General features: G+C 40.3%; 1 long non-coding RNA gene across 1 annotated transcript; it reads right to left on the reverse strand.

Annotated features, from left to right (window-relative positions):
- Nucleotides 1-2,928: 2,928 nt before the first annotated feature.
- On the reverse strand, nucleotides 2,929-11,733 carry LOC140530932 (uncharacterized). The gene is made up of 3 exons (XR_011976181.1): nucleotides 10,721-11,733; nucleotides 8,657-8,742; nucleotides 2,929-3,301 (listed from the first exon to the last, which is right to left on the reverse strand). It is a non-coding gene; the product is annotated as an uncharacterized lncRNA (long non-coding RNA).
- Between the last annotated feature and the right edge of the window lie 3,551 nt (nucleotides 11,734-15,284).

The raw sequence follows: 15,284 nt of genomic DNA on the forward strand, positions 1-15,284 counted from the left end.
TTGAAAAATTGTATTTTCTTTTCAGTTCTTATTTCTCTTCCCTTTGCCATCCATTGATAAGGCAAGAAAAACAAAACCCATTATAAATACCTCTATAAATAACCAAATTCCTATATTAGCCATGTCAAAAAAAGGGTGAAAGAAGGAAATAAAGGAAAGAAGAAAGAAAGAGGAAAGAAAAAGGAAGGAAAAGAAGAAAACATGCTTTAGTTTTGACTCTAAGAGCATCAGCTCTCTATCTGGAGGTGTATGGCATGCTTCATGATGAGCCCTTTGGAAATGGGGCTGGTCATTGTTTTGATCAATTATTAAGCCTTTTGAAGCTGATTATTTTTACAACACTGATGTTATTGTATAAATCGTCCTCTTGGTTCTGCTCACCTTACTTTGCATCATTTCATGCAAGTCTTGCTAGGTTTTTCTGAAATCATCCCCTTCATCATTTCTTAAAGCACAACAGCATTCCATCACATTTATATACCATGACTTGTTCGTCTATTCCCCAGCTGATAGGCATTTCCTCATTTTCCTTTTCCTTGCCACTACCAAAAAGACCTATTATAAATATTTTCTGCATATTTCTCTTTTTCTCTTTCTTTGATCTTTTTGGAGTATAGACTTAGTAGCAGTATGTAACAGAAAGGACCCCGCCATATACAGGAGGACCTACTGTACAAGTTCTTAGATCTGCTTTTCTAAAAGGAAAGCAACTTTTGAGGGGTCAACAATCACTTTAATCAAGCACATGTATCATTCACTTGGTTCAGGGGAAATAGTCAGCACCCTGAACTTCAGAGAAAATAGAGAAACAAAGATCAGCCTACAGATAGGGCTCCCAACTGTCTGACATAAACAATACATACATCACAGATGAGCAGACAGATCCAACTGTCTGACCATACATACATAGTTACCAGAGAGTGAAGCACCAACTTCTGGGTTTTCAAAGCCTGGAGCTCCTTTATGGCTGCCCAAAGTTTCATCTGGCCAAACAAACACTTCCAATGAGTAAGCTCCCGAAGTAAAACCTCACCTCAGAGTATTTATACACTTTTCAGAGCTAGAGGGCATCCACAATCCTAGAGAACCAGTGCCTCATTAGAAAACTAACAAAATGTGTGGGCCTCCCCTAATCAAGCTTCCCTAAATGGGCAGGCCCATTAATGGGTGGGGAAGATCTTTAACTCTCATAATTACCATTACACAGTATTGTTGGTAAAAAAGATATATGCAGTTTAATACCTCTTGAGATATAATTCCAAACTGCTTTGTAGAATGGGTGGACTAGTTCACAGCTCCACCAGTAGAGCCTTAGTGTACCTCTTTTCCCACAGACCCTCTTCCTTGATCTTTTTGGTTCTCTTAGACAATTTGATGGATGTGAAGTGGAACCTCAGAGTTTTCAAATTTGTAATTTTCTAATTATTAGTAGTCTAGAGCAGGAGTATCAAACACATGGCCTACAGGCCAGATTAAAATGTAACTGGGAAATGTTGAACCAAATAAATGAAAATACCACATGGACACATGCACACACACATATGTACACATATATGTGTGTGTGTACAAAATGCTAATATGTGATTTTCTGAGAAAATATGTGGTTTGCAGCAATCCGTATGTATGATTTAGTGGCTCCTGTTTTGCTTTGCTTTTGAGTTTGACATCACTGATTTACAGCACTTTTTCATATGACTACGGATAGCTTGGATTTCTTCCTCTGAAGATTGCCTGTTCATGTACTTTGACCATGTATCAATTGGAAAAGGGTTCTTATTTTTATACGTTTGGCTAAGTTTCCCATGTATTTGAGAATTGAGATCTTTATCAGAGAAATTTGCTACAAAGATTTTTTTCTGTTTCTACTTTTCTTCTAATATTAGCAGCATTGGTTTTGCTGGTACAGAAACAAAATTTTATATGATGAAAATTATCCACATGACCTACTATGAACCTTTCTATTTTTAGTTTGGTTATGAACTCTTCTTCCCATATCCATATATCTGACAGGCAATTTCTTCCATGTTCTGATTTGCTGTCACTTTTTTATGTATGTATGAATCATATACCCATTTTGAGCTTATCTTGCTACAGGGTGTGAGATGTTTCTAGCTTCTGCCAGACTACTTTAGTATTTTTTTGTCATCGAAACCTCAGCAATTTTGGACTCTCCCTTTTCCCTCATCTCCTTCATCCAATTAGTTCTTAAGTACTGTCAACTCACTTATCCGTCCCCTTTTTAAAAATCATATAACCACCACCAGAATCAGGGTTTCTTCTTACTTGGGCTCTTGTTCTAGGCTCCTAATTGACCTCTATGCCTCTCATCTCTTCCTAGTCCAATCCATACCCCAATTACTAAAATAATCTTTCTAAAGCACAGACCTGATCATCACTCTTTGCTTAAAAACCACAAGTGCCTCCCTTTTCCCTATAGGATAAAAATACATATTCCTTGGTATAGCACTCAAGGTCTCCTGCAAGGGGGTGCCAAATTACCTTTCCAGCCTTATTTCACAGTATTTTTCTATAAACATTTTATGTTCTAACCCATCTGGATTATGTTTGATTCAGTTCAACAAACATTTATTAAACACCATATGCAAAGAACAGAGAGAGGGATTTAGGAGAAATATTTTACTTGAGTTAAAAATAACTGAACTACGAGTTGTGAGAGAGAAAGGACAAAGACAGACCATGGGGTGTGCATTATCCCATGAGGGGAAAGAAAAGAGATGGTGAGGAAGAGATGGTGGGGCATTCATTTATTCCCTCCAGCTACTGGGTAACAACAGTGATCAAGGACAACTCATTTGTTGTTCAAAGCCAACAGAGAGACTGTTTGAGAGAGACTGATACAGAGGGAGAGAAAGAGCAGAGAGAGGTCAATAAACCAGCCTTAGGATAGAAAAAAGGGGCAGGAGAAAATTTTTAATTTTTAATAGACTTTTTAATAGACTTCTCTATACACTCTGGATGGCTGACAATGTCCCTTTAAACGTATGAGCAGAGGATTGTTTTTTAGGAACATAAACAAGTGCAAATAAAACCCTGAAGTGTGAGTATCTCTGTCAAGGCTGCAGTGGGAATTAGAAGGCATAGACAGGTAGAGTTCAAAGCCGGCATAGGCTGAAGATTATCCAAGCATGAGCTGTTAACCCCCATCCTGATGAACGTTCTGGTACTGACTTCAGAGAGGCTTTGGAACTTGCATCCTTTTGTTAATCTCTGCCCTGCTTTCTGTGGATTTCTTTGTGTATTTTCTCTGAATTGTTGTTTACTCCAAACTTGCCTTTCCTCCCTTTAAAAAAATATAAGTATTTTATTAAAAATTCACATCAATTCAACCAGTTTACAGTTGCTTAGTCAATCTTTACATTTCAATTAATTTCAGTGTATAAAGTTCAACAGTTTTTTGTCTCTCCAAGTTCCCATTAGGATTCTTGGTCTATTCATTCTCATTCTTTTTTTTACTCATCTGAGCATAGTTATTGTGTCCTGTTGCACTCTCTTCTTTTCAGTTTACAGTATTTCACAGAATTCTTTTTAGATGTCTGGATTCTTTATGTTTAACTGTCTTAACTGTGCATTATAGCATTCCATCACATTCATATTTGCTTTTATCTCACCTCTCATTAGTCTGCACAGGAATCTCTGTTGAGGAACTTTCTCTACCAATAAAAATTAGCATCTACTCTGAAACTTGCTCTTAGAGCATTATTTAAGGAACTGAGAGGTTGTGAGTTATCCAGGATTACATGTGAATCTTGGTTTTCTTGGTTTTGAGGTCAATGGTCCACTACTTTAATGTCCTGCTTCTCATTACATGAATTTTCTCACCTATCATTGGCCATTTAGGATTTAGCTTTTTACAATGACATACTTTGCTACTATGAACAGCTTTGAACAAATAACTATTTTTGTTTGCCTCTCCTTTTTTCAATTCAATTTAATATTTTTGTTACACTTTAAATTCTGAACTGTTTCCCTCCTTCCTCACCATGCACTAAAGAATACCTCCATATAACACAGATATGTATATATATGTTACATGTAATATATAATATATATACACATGTATGATATATATGTAAAATCATGCTACACATATTTCTTTTTATCAGTTTTTTTCTCTGGAGGTGGATACCATCTTCCTTCATAGGTTCTTTGTAGTTGATTTGAATATTTAGAATACTCAGAATAGCTTAATCATTCCCATTTACTCTTTGAACAATATTGCTGTTACTGTATACAATGTTCTCTTGGTTCTGCTTATTTCACTCTTCATTATTTCATCCAAGTCTGTTCATGTTTTCTCAAGAGCATTGAGCTCATCATTTCTTACAGCACAGTTACATTCCATAGCAATTATATATTGAAACCTGTTTAGCCATTCCCCATTGATGGGCATCTTCTTAATTTCCAGTTCTTTGCTACTATAAATATTTTAGAACATGTAGTTCTTTTCTTTTTCCCCTGATCTCCTTGGGAAACAGACCTAATAGTGGTATTGTTGGGTCAAAAGGCATACAGTTTTATAACTCTTGAGGATAATTCCAGATTGCTCTCCAGAATAGTTGGATCAGTTCACAGTTCCACCAATAGGATATTATTGCCTCAATTTTTCCATATCCCCTTCAACATTTGTCATTTTCAGCTTCTATCATTTTAGCCAATCTGATAGGTGTGAGATGATGCCTAAGAGTTGTTTTAACTTGCATTTCTTTAATCAATAGTAATTTAGAGCATTTTTTCATATGACTACACTGAGGCCTAGGGAAGTTGTGTCTCTTCCAAAGTCACACAGGTCATAAGTGCCAGAAATAGGATTTGAAACTAAGTCCTCTGATTTCAGAGCTAGTGTTCATGGCCAGGGTAGACTAGAAATCACTTCTCTAAGTTGACAGGCACACCTACTCTGGGGGACTGGGATGGAGACCTGGGACAGATACCTGGGGTCACGTAGGACTGTTTGAGGAGGGTTACCTCCTTTCTGCCCCTCTAGTGGAATCTTCCCACTTCATTGAGGGACAAAACAGCACAGACCATTGGCTCCAGGCAAAAAAACAAAAACTGGTATTAGGAGAATGGAGCTCTTTGGGACCTGAAAACAGAATGCTCATTAAACACTAAGTCCTTCTGATGATTGAATGTACATTTCTTTGAACCTACATTCTATTGGAAACAACATATATACAAATCAATAAATACGTAAGATATATATGTATATACATATATATCAATCATATACAACATTTTAAAGAGTAAATAAAAATAGACTTAGGAGGGGGTAAGGGAAGAGAATCAGTAATTGAAGAGGTCAGGATTAGCTTTGGCTAAGAGGTGGCCCTTGGGCTAAGCCTAGAAGAAAGTTAGTGATTCCAGGAGTCAGAAGTGAGAAGGGTATGTATTTTAGGCACGATGAATATCCTGTGCAGAGTCAGAGACCGGAGATGGAATATTGAGTTTCTGGAATAGCTAACAGACCTATTTGGCTGGAACACAGGGGATATGAAAGGAAGCAACATGCAATAAAACCGAGAAGGAAGAATGGGGCCAGACAGAATACGGAGGGCATGAAATGCCAAACAGGATGGTCACTAGTGCGTCTTGGGAAGCCAGTAGCATGGTCAGATATATTGTAGAAATGTAATTTTGGCAGCTGTGTGGATGATGGACTGGAATGAGAGGAGACCTGAGGCAAGGAGGTTAGTTAGGAGGCAATTCCAGTAGTCCAGATGAGGGAAAATCAGAGCCTAAAGGACACTGTTGTTTGTGTGAGTTGAGAACCTGGGTTATTCTGTCCCAGTCCCATTTTCTGCATGTTTTAAAAAAAGATATTTTATTTTAATTTGCATTGCTCTAATCAATGCAGATTTAGAGCATTTTTCATAGGACTATAAATTGTTTTGATTTTTTCATCAGAAGAAATGTTGGAGGGGGTGAGGTAAAATTGGTACGCTAATACCCTACTGGTGGAATTGTGAACTGATCCAACCATTTTGGAAAACAATCTGGAATTATGCCTAAGGAATTCTGAAACTGCCTGTACACTTTGACCCAGCAATACCACTACTAGGTTTATTTCCAAAGATGATTGGATGATCATTCCAAAGATGAAAAGAACCTGTATGTTCTGAAATATTTATAGCAGCTGTCTTTGTGGCGGCAAGGAACTGGAAACTGAGGGAATTCCCATCAATTGGGGAATAGCTGAACAAGTTGTGGTTTATGATTGTGGTGGGATACTACTGTGCTATAAAGATGAGCTTGTTGATCTTAGAAAAACAATGGATAGACTTGCATGAAATAATGAAGAGTGAAATGGGCAGAACCAAGAAAACACTGTCTACAGTAACAGCAACATTGTTTTAAGAACAGCTTTGAGGGAATCAGTCATTTTGATTATTATAAATACCCAAGTGAACTACAAGGGACAGATGAAGGAAGAGGCTGTCTGCATCCAGAGAAAGAACTGATGAATAGAAGTATGTATAGAATGATTTTACATATATATATATATATACATACACATATATATACATATTTGTGTCTCATGGTAAAGTTCTCTAGGGTTGGAGGGTGGGGCAGAGAAAGGAAAAAAGATACTTTGTTATATATTTAAAGGGAACAGTAAGTTGAACTTACTAGATTTGCAACTTCATGTGCAATCATCTTTTTTTTTCCATTCGCTACATTTTGCTTGTTTTATTTCATAAATTAAAATTAAATAAAACATTTTGAAAGGTTTTATTGTAAAAGTTTTTTACATTACAATCATTTCCCCACATACCCCCCCACCCCCAACCCCACCACATGCAACTTTCCCTTGGGTTACCTTAATTAACGACTGCAGAAAAACAAGTAAGTAAACCAACAACATAAGGACCATAGATTGAGAACTGGAAGGGAACTCAAAGGTCGTCCTCGCCAAAGCCCTTATTTATAGATGAGGAAACTGAGGCTTGAGGCTCAAAGTCACAAAGACAGTGAGCATCAGAAGCTCGATTCTCTGACTGAACCAGTGCTCTTTCCACTGTATCTTTGACGTGTCAACAGAAAGGAGGCGAATATTTCATCCAGTTTTTTAGGACCATAGAAATTAATTTGAGTTTGGCTGCCATTTGGTGATGTGTTCATTTGAACGGTGATGACTGTATACATTGTTCTCTTGTTGTACTTCCCAAATCTATCTTTCTCTTCTGGGGCCTCTGTCTTCAATCAATATAATTACAGAGATTACTGGATAGACCTCGTCACCCTGCCATATCCATCTGCCATGCCAGCCCCTTTCTCTCTTTGGTGACTTCCTCCGAGAATGTCCATTTTGAAGAAGTCAGACTAGTCATTCTTCATTCTGTGCCTAGCGATGCTTCTGACCCTGGATACCTTCATCCCTGTCCTTCCTCCCACCCCTGTTCAGTTCTTTTTTCTGTGTTTCTTCCTCCCATCAGCAAAGCTCCTTGAAGGCAAAGACTCTTTTTATTTCTGTTTGTATTTGTATTTCCAATAATTACTCAGTGCTGATGGAGCCACATTGATTAGTGATAAGGACATGATCCTAGAGAGATGGGCTGAACACTTCCATTGTATTCTCAACAGACTATCATCGATCAATGCTGAGGCCATTGACTGTTTACCTCAGGTTGAAGTCAATCCCTCCTTAGCTGAACTTCCAACTGAAGAAGAGGTTTTGAGGGCCATTAGGCTCCTTTCATGTGACAAAGCATCTGGTGCTCATTCTATTCCAGCTGAGATCTACAAGATCTACAAGATCGTACAAAAACTGACTGAGATTTTCCAGGTTATATGGCAAGAAGAAGTTATCCCCCAGGAGTTCAAGGATGCCTCCATTGTCTGTCTCTATAAAGGTAAAGGGAATAGATATTCCTGCGACAATCACAGGGGGGTCTCTCTCTTCGTCATTGCTGGCAAGATTCTTGCAAGAGTCCTCCTTAATAGACTGATCCTTCACCTGGAAGATGGTCATCTATCTGAGAACCAGTGTGGCTTCAGAAAGGGCCAAGGAACAGTCAATATGGTGTTTGCTGCCCGACAACTCCATGATAAATGTCAGGAGCAGAACAGAGGTCTGTACACAACGTGTGACATTGTTAGTCTTGAGGGCTTATGGAAAATTATGTCAAAATTTGGTTGCCTAGAGAAGTTCATCAGTATTGCGCGTCAATTTCATGTTGGCATGTTTGCCTGGGTTTTGGACAGTGGACAAAGCTCTTGTGCCTTCCCAGTCACCAGTGGAGTGAAACAGGGCTGTGTGCTTGCTCCCATGCTTTTTAGCATGATGTTTTCAGCCATGTTGTCAAATGCTTTCACTGAGGATGAACACGACATCAAGGTCAACCACCATAGTGATGGTAAGTTCTTCAGTTTGAAAAGGCTATAAGCCAAGACCAAAGTGGAGGGAGTGTTGGTGCATGATTTTCTGTTTGCAGATGATTGTGCACTCAATGCAGCCTCTGAAGCTGAGATGCAACAAAGTATGGATCAGTTCTCTGCTGCCTGTGCTCATTTTGGCCTAACAATTAACACCAAGAAAACACAGGTGCTCCATCAGCCACCAGCACACCATCCATACTTGAAACCATTGATTACAACAAATGGAGAAGTTTTGAATGCTGTGGATAAGTTCACTTACCTTAGTAGTGTACCTTCCAGGGATGGACACATTGACAATGAAGTTGATGCATGCGTTGCCAGAGCTAACTCAGTGTTTGGGAGACTCTGAAGAAAAGTTTGGGAGAGAAGAGGTATTAGACTGACTACCAAACTGAAGGTCTACAGAGCTGTTGTGCTGACCTCATTGTTGTATGCCTGTGAAACATGGATGGTTTACCAGCGCCATGCCAAGAAACCAAATCGCTTCCCTTTGAACTGTCTTAGGAAGATTCTGAGGATCACCTGGCAGGATAAGGTACCAGACACTGAAGTCCTTGCTCGGGTGAACTGCCAAGCATTCAAACTATGCTTCAGAGAGTGCAACTCTGATGGGCTGGCCATGTTGTTTGAATGCAAAATACACGCTTTCGAAAAATACTATTTTATGGAGAATTCACATGAGGCAGGCGATCACATGGTGGTCAGAAGAAGCGATACAAGGACACTCTCAAGGTCTCTCTCAAGAACTTTGGATTTGACTGTGCCAAATGGGAGACACTGGCACAGGACCGCTCAGCATGATGTGCCCACATCAGAAACGGTGCTGTGTTATATGAGCAAAGCAGAATTGAGACAGCACAAAGTAAAATGTGGGATGCGCAAATTTTGAGTATCTCCCCCAAAAATTCATACGGAGTATTACAGATTGTAATCTACCCATGTCTTCTTATCTTTTGTGACTGTTGTCTATATCCTTCCATAAGTACATCATGGAGGCTCTGCTTGTTCTCACCCTAGAATATTATTATATTACAGACCAATTATGTTAAAGACAAATGATAAGTGAGAGAGTGGCGATAATAGAAGAGGCAATCTTCTGATGAGTACCCTAGTCTAGAACCTGAGCTAGTAGCTGCCCTCTGGGAACCCAGTTCCACTGAGTGCAAATTGGATGAAGCAGCTGAGAGAGGGTGTCACACATAAATGAACTGATACAAAATGAAGAACCAGAAAACAAAGTACACAATGACCATGATGATATAAATAGAAACAACAACAACAACAATAAAATTGAAACTGAATGCTGTTTAATTATAATGATTAAGTTTGTCCCCAGAGAAGAGAGGAGGAAATGGACCTCTTCCCCTTTATGGAAAAGGGGGACTGTGGGTTTGGAATATTGCCATCAGACTTAGTTGATACATTTGGTTATTTACATTGTCCTTCTTTGTCACAAAGGATGGCTCTTGGGGTTCGGGAGGACTTTCTGGGATCTTGGGATTTTGTGAAATGGTGAGATGAAAGTGACTTGGAAATCAAGATGATGAAAAGATTTTTTTTTTTAAAGTAACTGAAGGAATTTTACTTATTTATTTTTACAAAAAGATTTTTTAAAAATCCTTTTTAAGACTCTCATATTTGGAAAGATCACAGGGATAATGATTCTTTACTGGCAATTAATCCCTGCCGTTTAACACGGTGTCTGGCATTTAATAAGTGTTTAATGCCTGACTGAACTAATCCAGCCCTGGACATCATTCCCAGTGCTGTCTCTAACCACCCTCTCTCCATTCCCCCCTCATTTTCTTTTAAGGACAGCTTGATCTGTAATCGAAGTGTCAATCACATTTTTAACGTCTCGGTAGTACTGTCTTTCTAATCAGTTTCATTTTTTTCCACAACAAAGAGGAGATGGCTGTTCTGAACTCTTTTCTCCAGCAGATTTGAATGCAGCACAGTGAGGCAGACCAGACACCAGCCAGTGGCAGTCCCAAAGCCAGAGAAGCCTTTTGTTGGAGATAGTAGCAGCCCGCACAATGAATGTAGGCGGAAGCTTCACGAGATCGCTACCCTGAGGCTTGCTTCCTTTGACTTCTTCCAAATTATTATTACTTTTTAGTTAAACATTCTAACCCACAAACATATTAAAAACAAACGCATAATCTTTTCAAAATATTATGCCTCAGAAACAATTAATTCCTGGAATCAGGAAAAGTCTACCAAGACACAAACAGTACTCCAACCTCAAACCCTCATAGGGTGAAAGAATGCAGGACTGACCAGTTGGTCTCTGCTAACGAAATTCGATCTACGAGTTGCTTACCTATTGTTTATCGAGCTGATTTTGCTAAACTGTAAGGTGCACCGCCGGTGGGCTCAGATCACACACGGTCTCCAGTGTTAACCTCCAAGTTTGATGCGCGCACAAAATGGCATTTTTTGGACGGTTGATTGCCAACAAAATAATAATGAAAGCCTTCAAATCGATATCTTTACCACCTGAGCCAGCTTCTACAACCCTGGGAGTGTATGCGTGTGTGGAACAATCATGGGTGGAGCAATCTCTCTCTCTCTCTGCCTCCCGCCCCCCACCCCCCCATCTCTGGTGTAGAACAATTGTGGGGGCAGCAGCCGTTGAATAAACCAAGAAACGCAGAATTAAGGATGGATGTAAAGCTCTTTGAGAGGCTTTCAGCGCTCGGTAAATGCCGGCTGTGGTTCATGTCGTCATTATTGTCATCACGACTGCTGGTTGCCGCTGCGAATGAGCAGCAGCGCGATGGAGATGAGGCAGGTGGTCCTCCCGGCGCACGCTGCGTGACCACAGGTAGAGACAAGGCAGGCGTGGGCATGCTGCTGCATCCTCCCGTGGTCTCCTGCTGCCATCTGCTGGCACCTGCTCTACTGGACCTTGATGCATTCCCCCGGCCTAGAAAAGCGGCCGGAGCTGCTGAGGACAGGACGGCTACCCTGGCTGCATCGGCGAGGGCTGCACTCCATTTTGGTTCCTTCCTAAATTCCTTGCTAACTTCTCCTTTGGACTCTCAGCTCCGCAGGAGTTTGTGGCTGTGTGCAGGGGCCTCCACCCGGGCTGTGACCAGTGGTGAGGGGAGAAAGAGTTGCAAGTCATTGCGGCGGCTTAGACATCGTGACCGTGACCTTAGCCATGATACAACTCTTTATGGTACCCAGCCCATTGGAGCCTGGATTACTACTTTGACCCAGGGCAGGATAAAAAGACCCTAAGCTGTTCTCCTCAGCCTCCTGTTAGCTATGAGTGTGGCACTATTGGCTGGACCTGGGGTAGTGGTGGGAACGAGTTTGAACCCCTTCCAGGACTCCCAGGGTCCCTCTTCTGCTTCTTTTTCCTAGGGATTGGGGTATGGGATTAGAACTTTTATCCCTGTCCTCGCTTCTATTTCCTCTTTCCTCAGTCAACCGACATGCATTTATGAAATGTTTACTGTATACCAGGCCTTGGGAATGAAAATACAAACATGGAAACAATCCCTCCTGGTAAGGAGCTTTCTGTTTCCAAATGGGAACCATTTCCCAGAGACTCGGTACTTAGAATCATAGGCTGATCGATTTACAGCTAGAAGGGTCACTTAAACTTACCTAGTTTGATTCACTTTTCCCATTTTACAGGTGAACAACCACGGTATGGAAAGGGAAAGGGATATGCCTAAGATCAGTCAATAAACATTTACTGCTGACGTAAAGAAAGGCAAAAGATTGTCCCTACCCTCAAAGAGTTTATAATCTTAAGGAGGAAGAAAACATGCAAAAGGAAGCTGAAAAGGGAGGGGAGGAAGGCAGTGTGTGTGTGTGTGTGTGTGTGTGTGTGTGTGTGTGTGTGTGTGTGTGTATGTTGTTATCTCCATTCTGCCCTCCAATCAAAAAGGATCTCAGACACAGAGGATCCTGACAAGGCATGAGTTCCAGGTCTGATGTGATGTTGCAGGATGAAAGGGTTCCTGGGGACATGATAGAGAAATGTCCAGCAGTGGGAAATGAAGGCACTATTTAGCTAGTACGTACCAGGGTCAGGATTTGAACCTCTAACTACAAATCCACAAGGTCTCTCGTAGCATGTTGTTATGGTTAGTCTCTGGACACAGTGACCTGCCCTCCCACGAAGGAGGGTGCTGGTGCATTTCCGGTAGTGGCCATTCATTAGAACTGTATCTCTATACCTTTTTCATGTTAGGTGGTTAGGTGATTCAGTGTATCTAGCACTGGGCCTAGAGTCTGGGAGACAGGAGTTCCATCTCCCTCTCCTGCTCATATTTACTAGCTATGTGACCTTGGGCAAGTCAGTTTACCTTTGTTTGTCTTGGTTTCTTCAGCTGTGAAATGGAGATAATAGTATGACCCAACTCCCAAGGTTGTTGTGGAAATCAAAAGAAATGATATATGTAGAACACTTAGCCCAGGGCCTTGCAGATAGTAGGAGCTGTACACATGTTTGTTCTCTTCCTGTTATGTCTGGATGAGGCTTTTCTCGTGTGGGGTGATCTGACTTCCGAAATGCTGTTTGGGAGTTGGGAAGATGGGTGATGGTAGTTTCTCAGAATGCATTCCTCCTGCAAAGTAAAAGGACTTTAGCTGTTGTTGCTGTTGCTGACTTGTTTCAGTCCTGTTGGACTCTTCATGACCCCATCTGGGGTTTTCTTGGCAAAGATACTAGAGTGGTTTGCCATTTTCCTCTTCAGCTTCTTTTACAGATGAGGAAACTGAGGCAAATAGGGTTAAGTGACTTGCCCAAAGTCACACAGCTTGCATGTGTCAGAGGTCAGATCTGAATTCAAGATCAATCTTCCTCACTTTAGGTGTGGTACTTTATGCAATAGCTGCCCCCAAGAAGGATTTGTGTCTCCACTATTTTCTATTGGAGTACAATTGTTACAGATATTAAGATTAGACAGAATTTCATTATGGATAGTAATTACTTGAAGAAAAAAAAGCCTTAATTTTTTTTTTTACATTGTTTTTAGTTTTCACATTCTCTGTTACTATAGGATATTCCACTTTTTAAACTTTTATAAAGTAAAAGTCGCAACTGTTATTTAAATAACAAAATCAAGGATGGTTGTATTTCAGAAAACTAACCTACCTAACCTGGGTTTCAACTACCTTTTCAGCCTTTTGGGAAGTTTCTCTCCCTCTAAAACTCTGGGAATCAGCCTGTCTTTCTTCATTCACCAGATCATCTCTTATTTCTTTGTCCTTGCACTGACTGGCTCCCATGCCTGGAATACATTTCTTTCTTGCCTCTACTTCAAGAGGTCCCTCTCCTTCTTTGAAATGTGACTTAGGCACCTTCTTCTGCCCTCAGACCCCTGCCTCCCTCCCAAATTCCCTTGTATTTAACTACTTTGTGGGTGTATAAGTGTAAATACGTAAATGCACATGCACATACATATATGTATCAGCTTTATATCTGTGATGAATATATTTTTATACATATTTGTCCTTTCCCCTTCCTGCCATTAGATTGTAAAGTCATTTCAAGTAGGATCATTTCATTCTTTCTCCTTTATCCCCAGCACCCAGCTACAGTGCTTGGAGCAAAGTAGATGCTTAATAACACTTTATGAGTAATCTATTGATTGATTGGTCAACCATGCAGCATTTATCCAGTGCCCACTATACATCTGGTACAGTTCAGTTAAATCCTTTAGATGTGTGGAAAAGGAAATAGATTTGAAAACCTGCTTTGCAGAGGGTTCACCTAGAAGAGTTAGCTTATGCTGCCACCTGGTGGATCAGCTTGAAAATGGATGATGATAATTAGGATTAGAACTTTAGAACTGGAAGCTTTGAGAGATAATTGGATCAAACCTCCTCATTTTACAGAGAAGGAAACTGAGGCCCAGAGAACTTCAGTCATCCAAGGTCACACAGCTAGTAAGTAGCTGAGTCAAGAGTTGAAGCCAGGTTCTCTGAGTCCAAATCTAGCATATCTTCCACTGTGCTTCACAAGTACTCTGTGGGTGTTGTTATCCCCAGGTAGTATACCCATTTTACAGATGAGAGAATTAAGGACCAGAATTAAATGTTTTATGCATGCCAGATAATGTACCAGGTTTTGGAATACTAAGATAAAAATGAAAAACATTCATAGGATCTTAGATCTGGAGCTTGGAGGGGGAACCTTAGAGACCATGTAGTCCAAAATTCATTCTATGTCTGAGGAAATTGAGACCTAGGGATGTTAAGTTGCTTCAGTCAGACCTGAGTAAGGTGCCAGCATGGGGCACTGAATACTTGGGAGAGAGAAACTTACCAATTGTGTCACCTTGAGCAAGTCACTTAACCCTGTTTGCCTCAGTTTCCTAATTTGTAAAATGAGCTGGAGAAGGAAATAACAACTCAGTATTTTTGCCAAGAAAACCTCAAATGTGGACAGGAAGAATTCAATGTGATTGAAAATGACTGAACACATGCAATGCCTCATAAGTTTGCCAAGGAGGGGCCTCTACTAGAATGTAATGTGCCTCCACAACAGGATTTAAACTCAGGTGTGGCTCCATGATACTTTCCATTATATTAAGTTACCTCCTTTCCTATCTTTTCCTTAATATGTATTTTATATTTTTAAAAGCATTTTCCCTTTCATTTTGGCTAAATCTCTTGAGAAAGGCATCTATGATCAGCGCCTCCATTTCCCTCTCACTTGATCCCAAGCCCTCTGTAATCTCACTTTTGCAATTGAAATGGCTCTCCCCAAAGTTTCCAGTGATCTCTTAATGGCCAGATCTTTTGGGTTTTTTCAATTCTCTTGCACCTTGTTCTCTCCTGGATACTCTGTCCTCCCTAGGTTTCTGTGATACTGCTTACTCCTGACTTCTCCTTCATAGACTCCTTTACTGGTTCTTTGTTCA

The sequence above is a fragment of the Notamacropus eugenii genome, chromosome 3 (assembly GCF_028372415.1).
Source record: "Notamacropus eugenii isolate mMacEug1 chromosome 3, mMacEug1.pri_v2, whole genome shotgun sequence".
In the NCBI taxonomy this organism is placed as follows: domain Eukaryota; kingdom Metazoa; phylum Chordata; class Mammalia; order Diprotodontia; family Macropodidae; genus Notamacropus; species Notamacropus eugenii.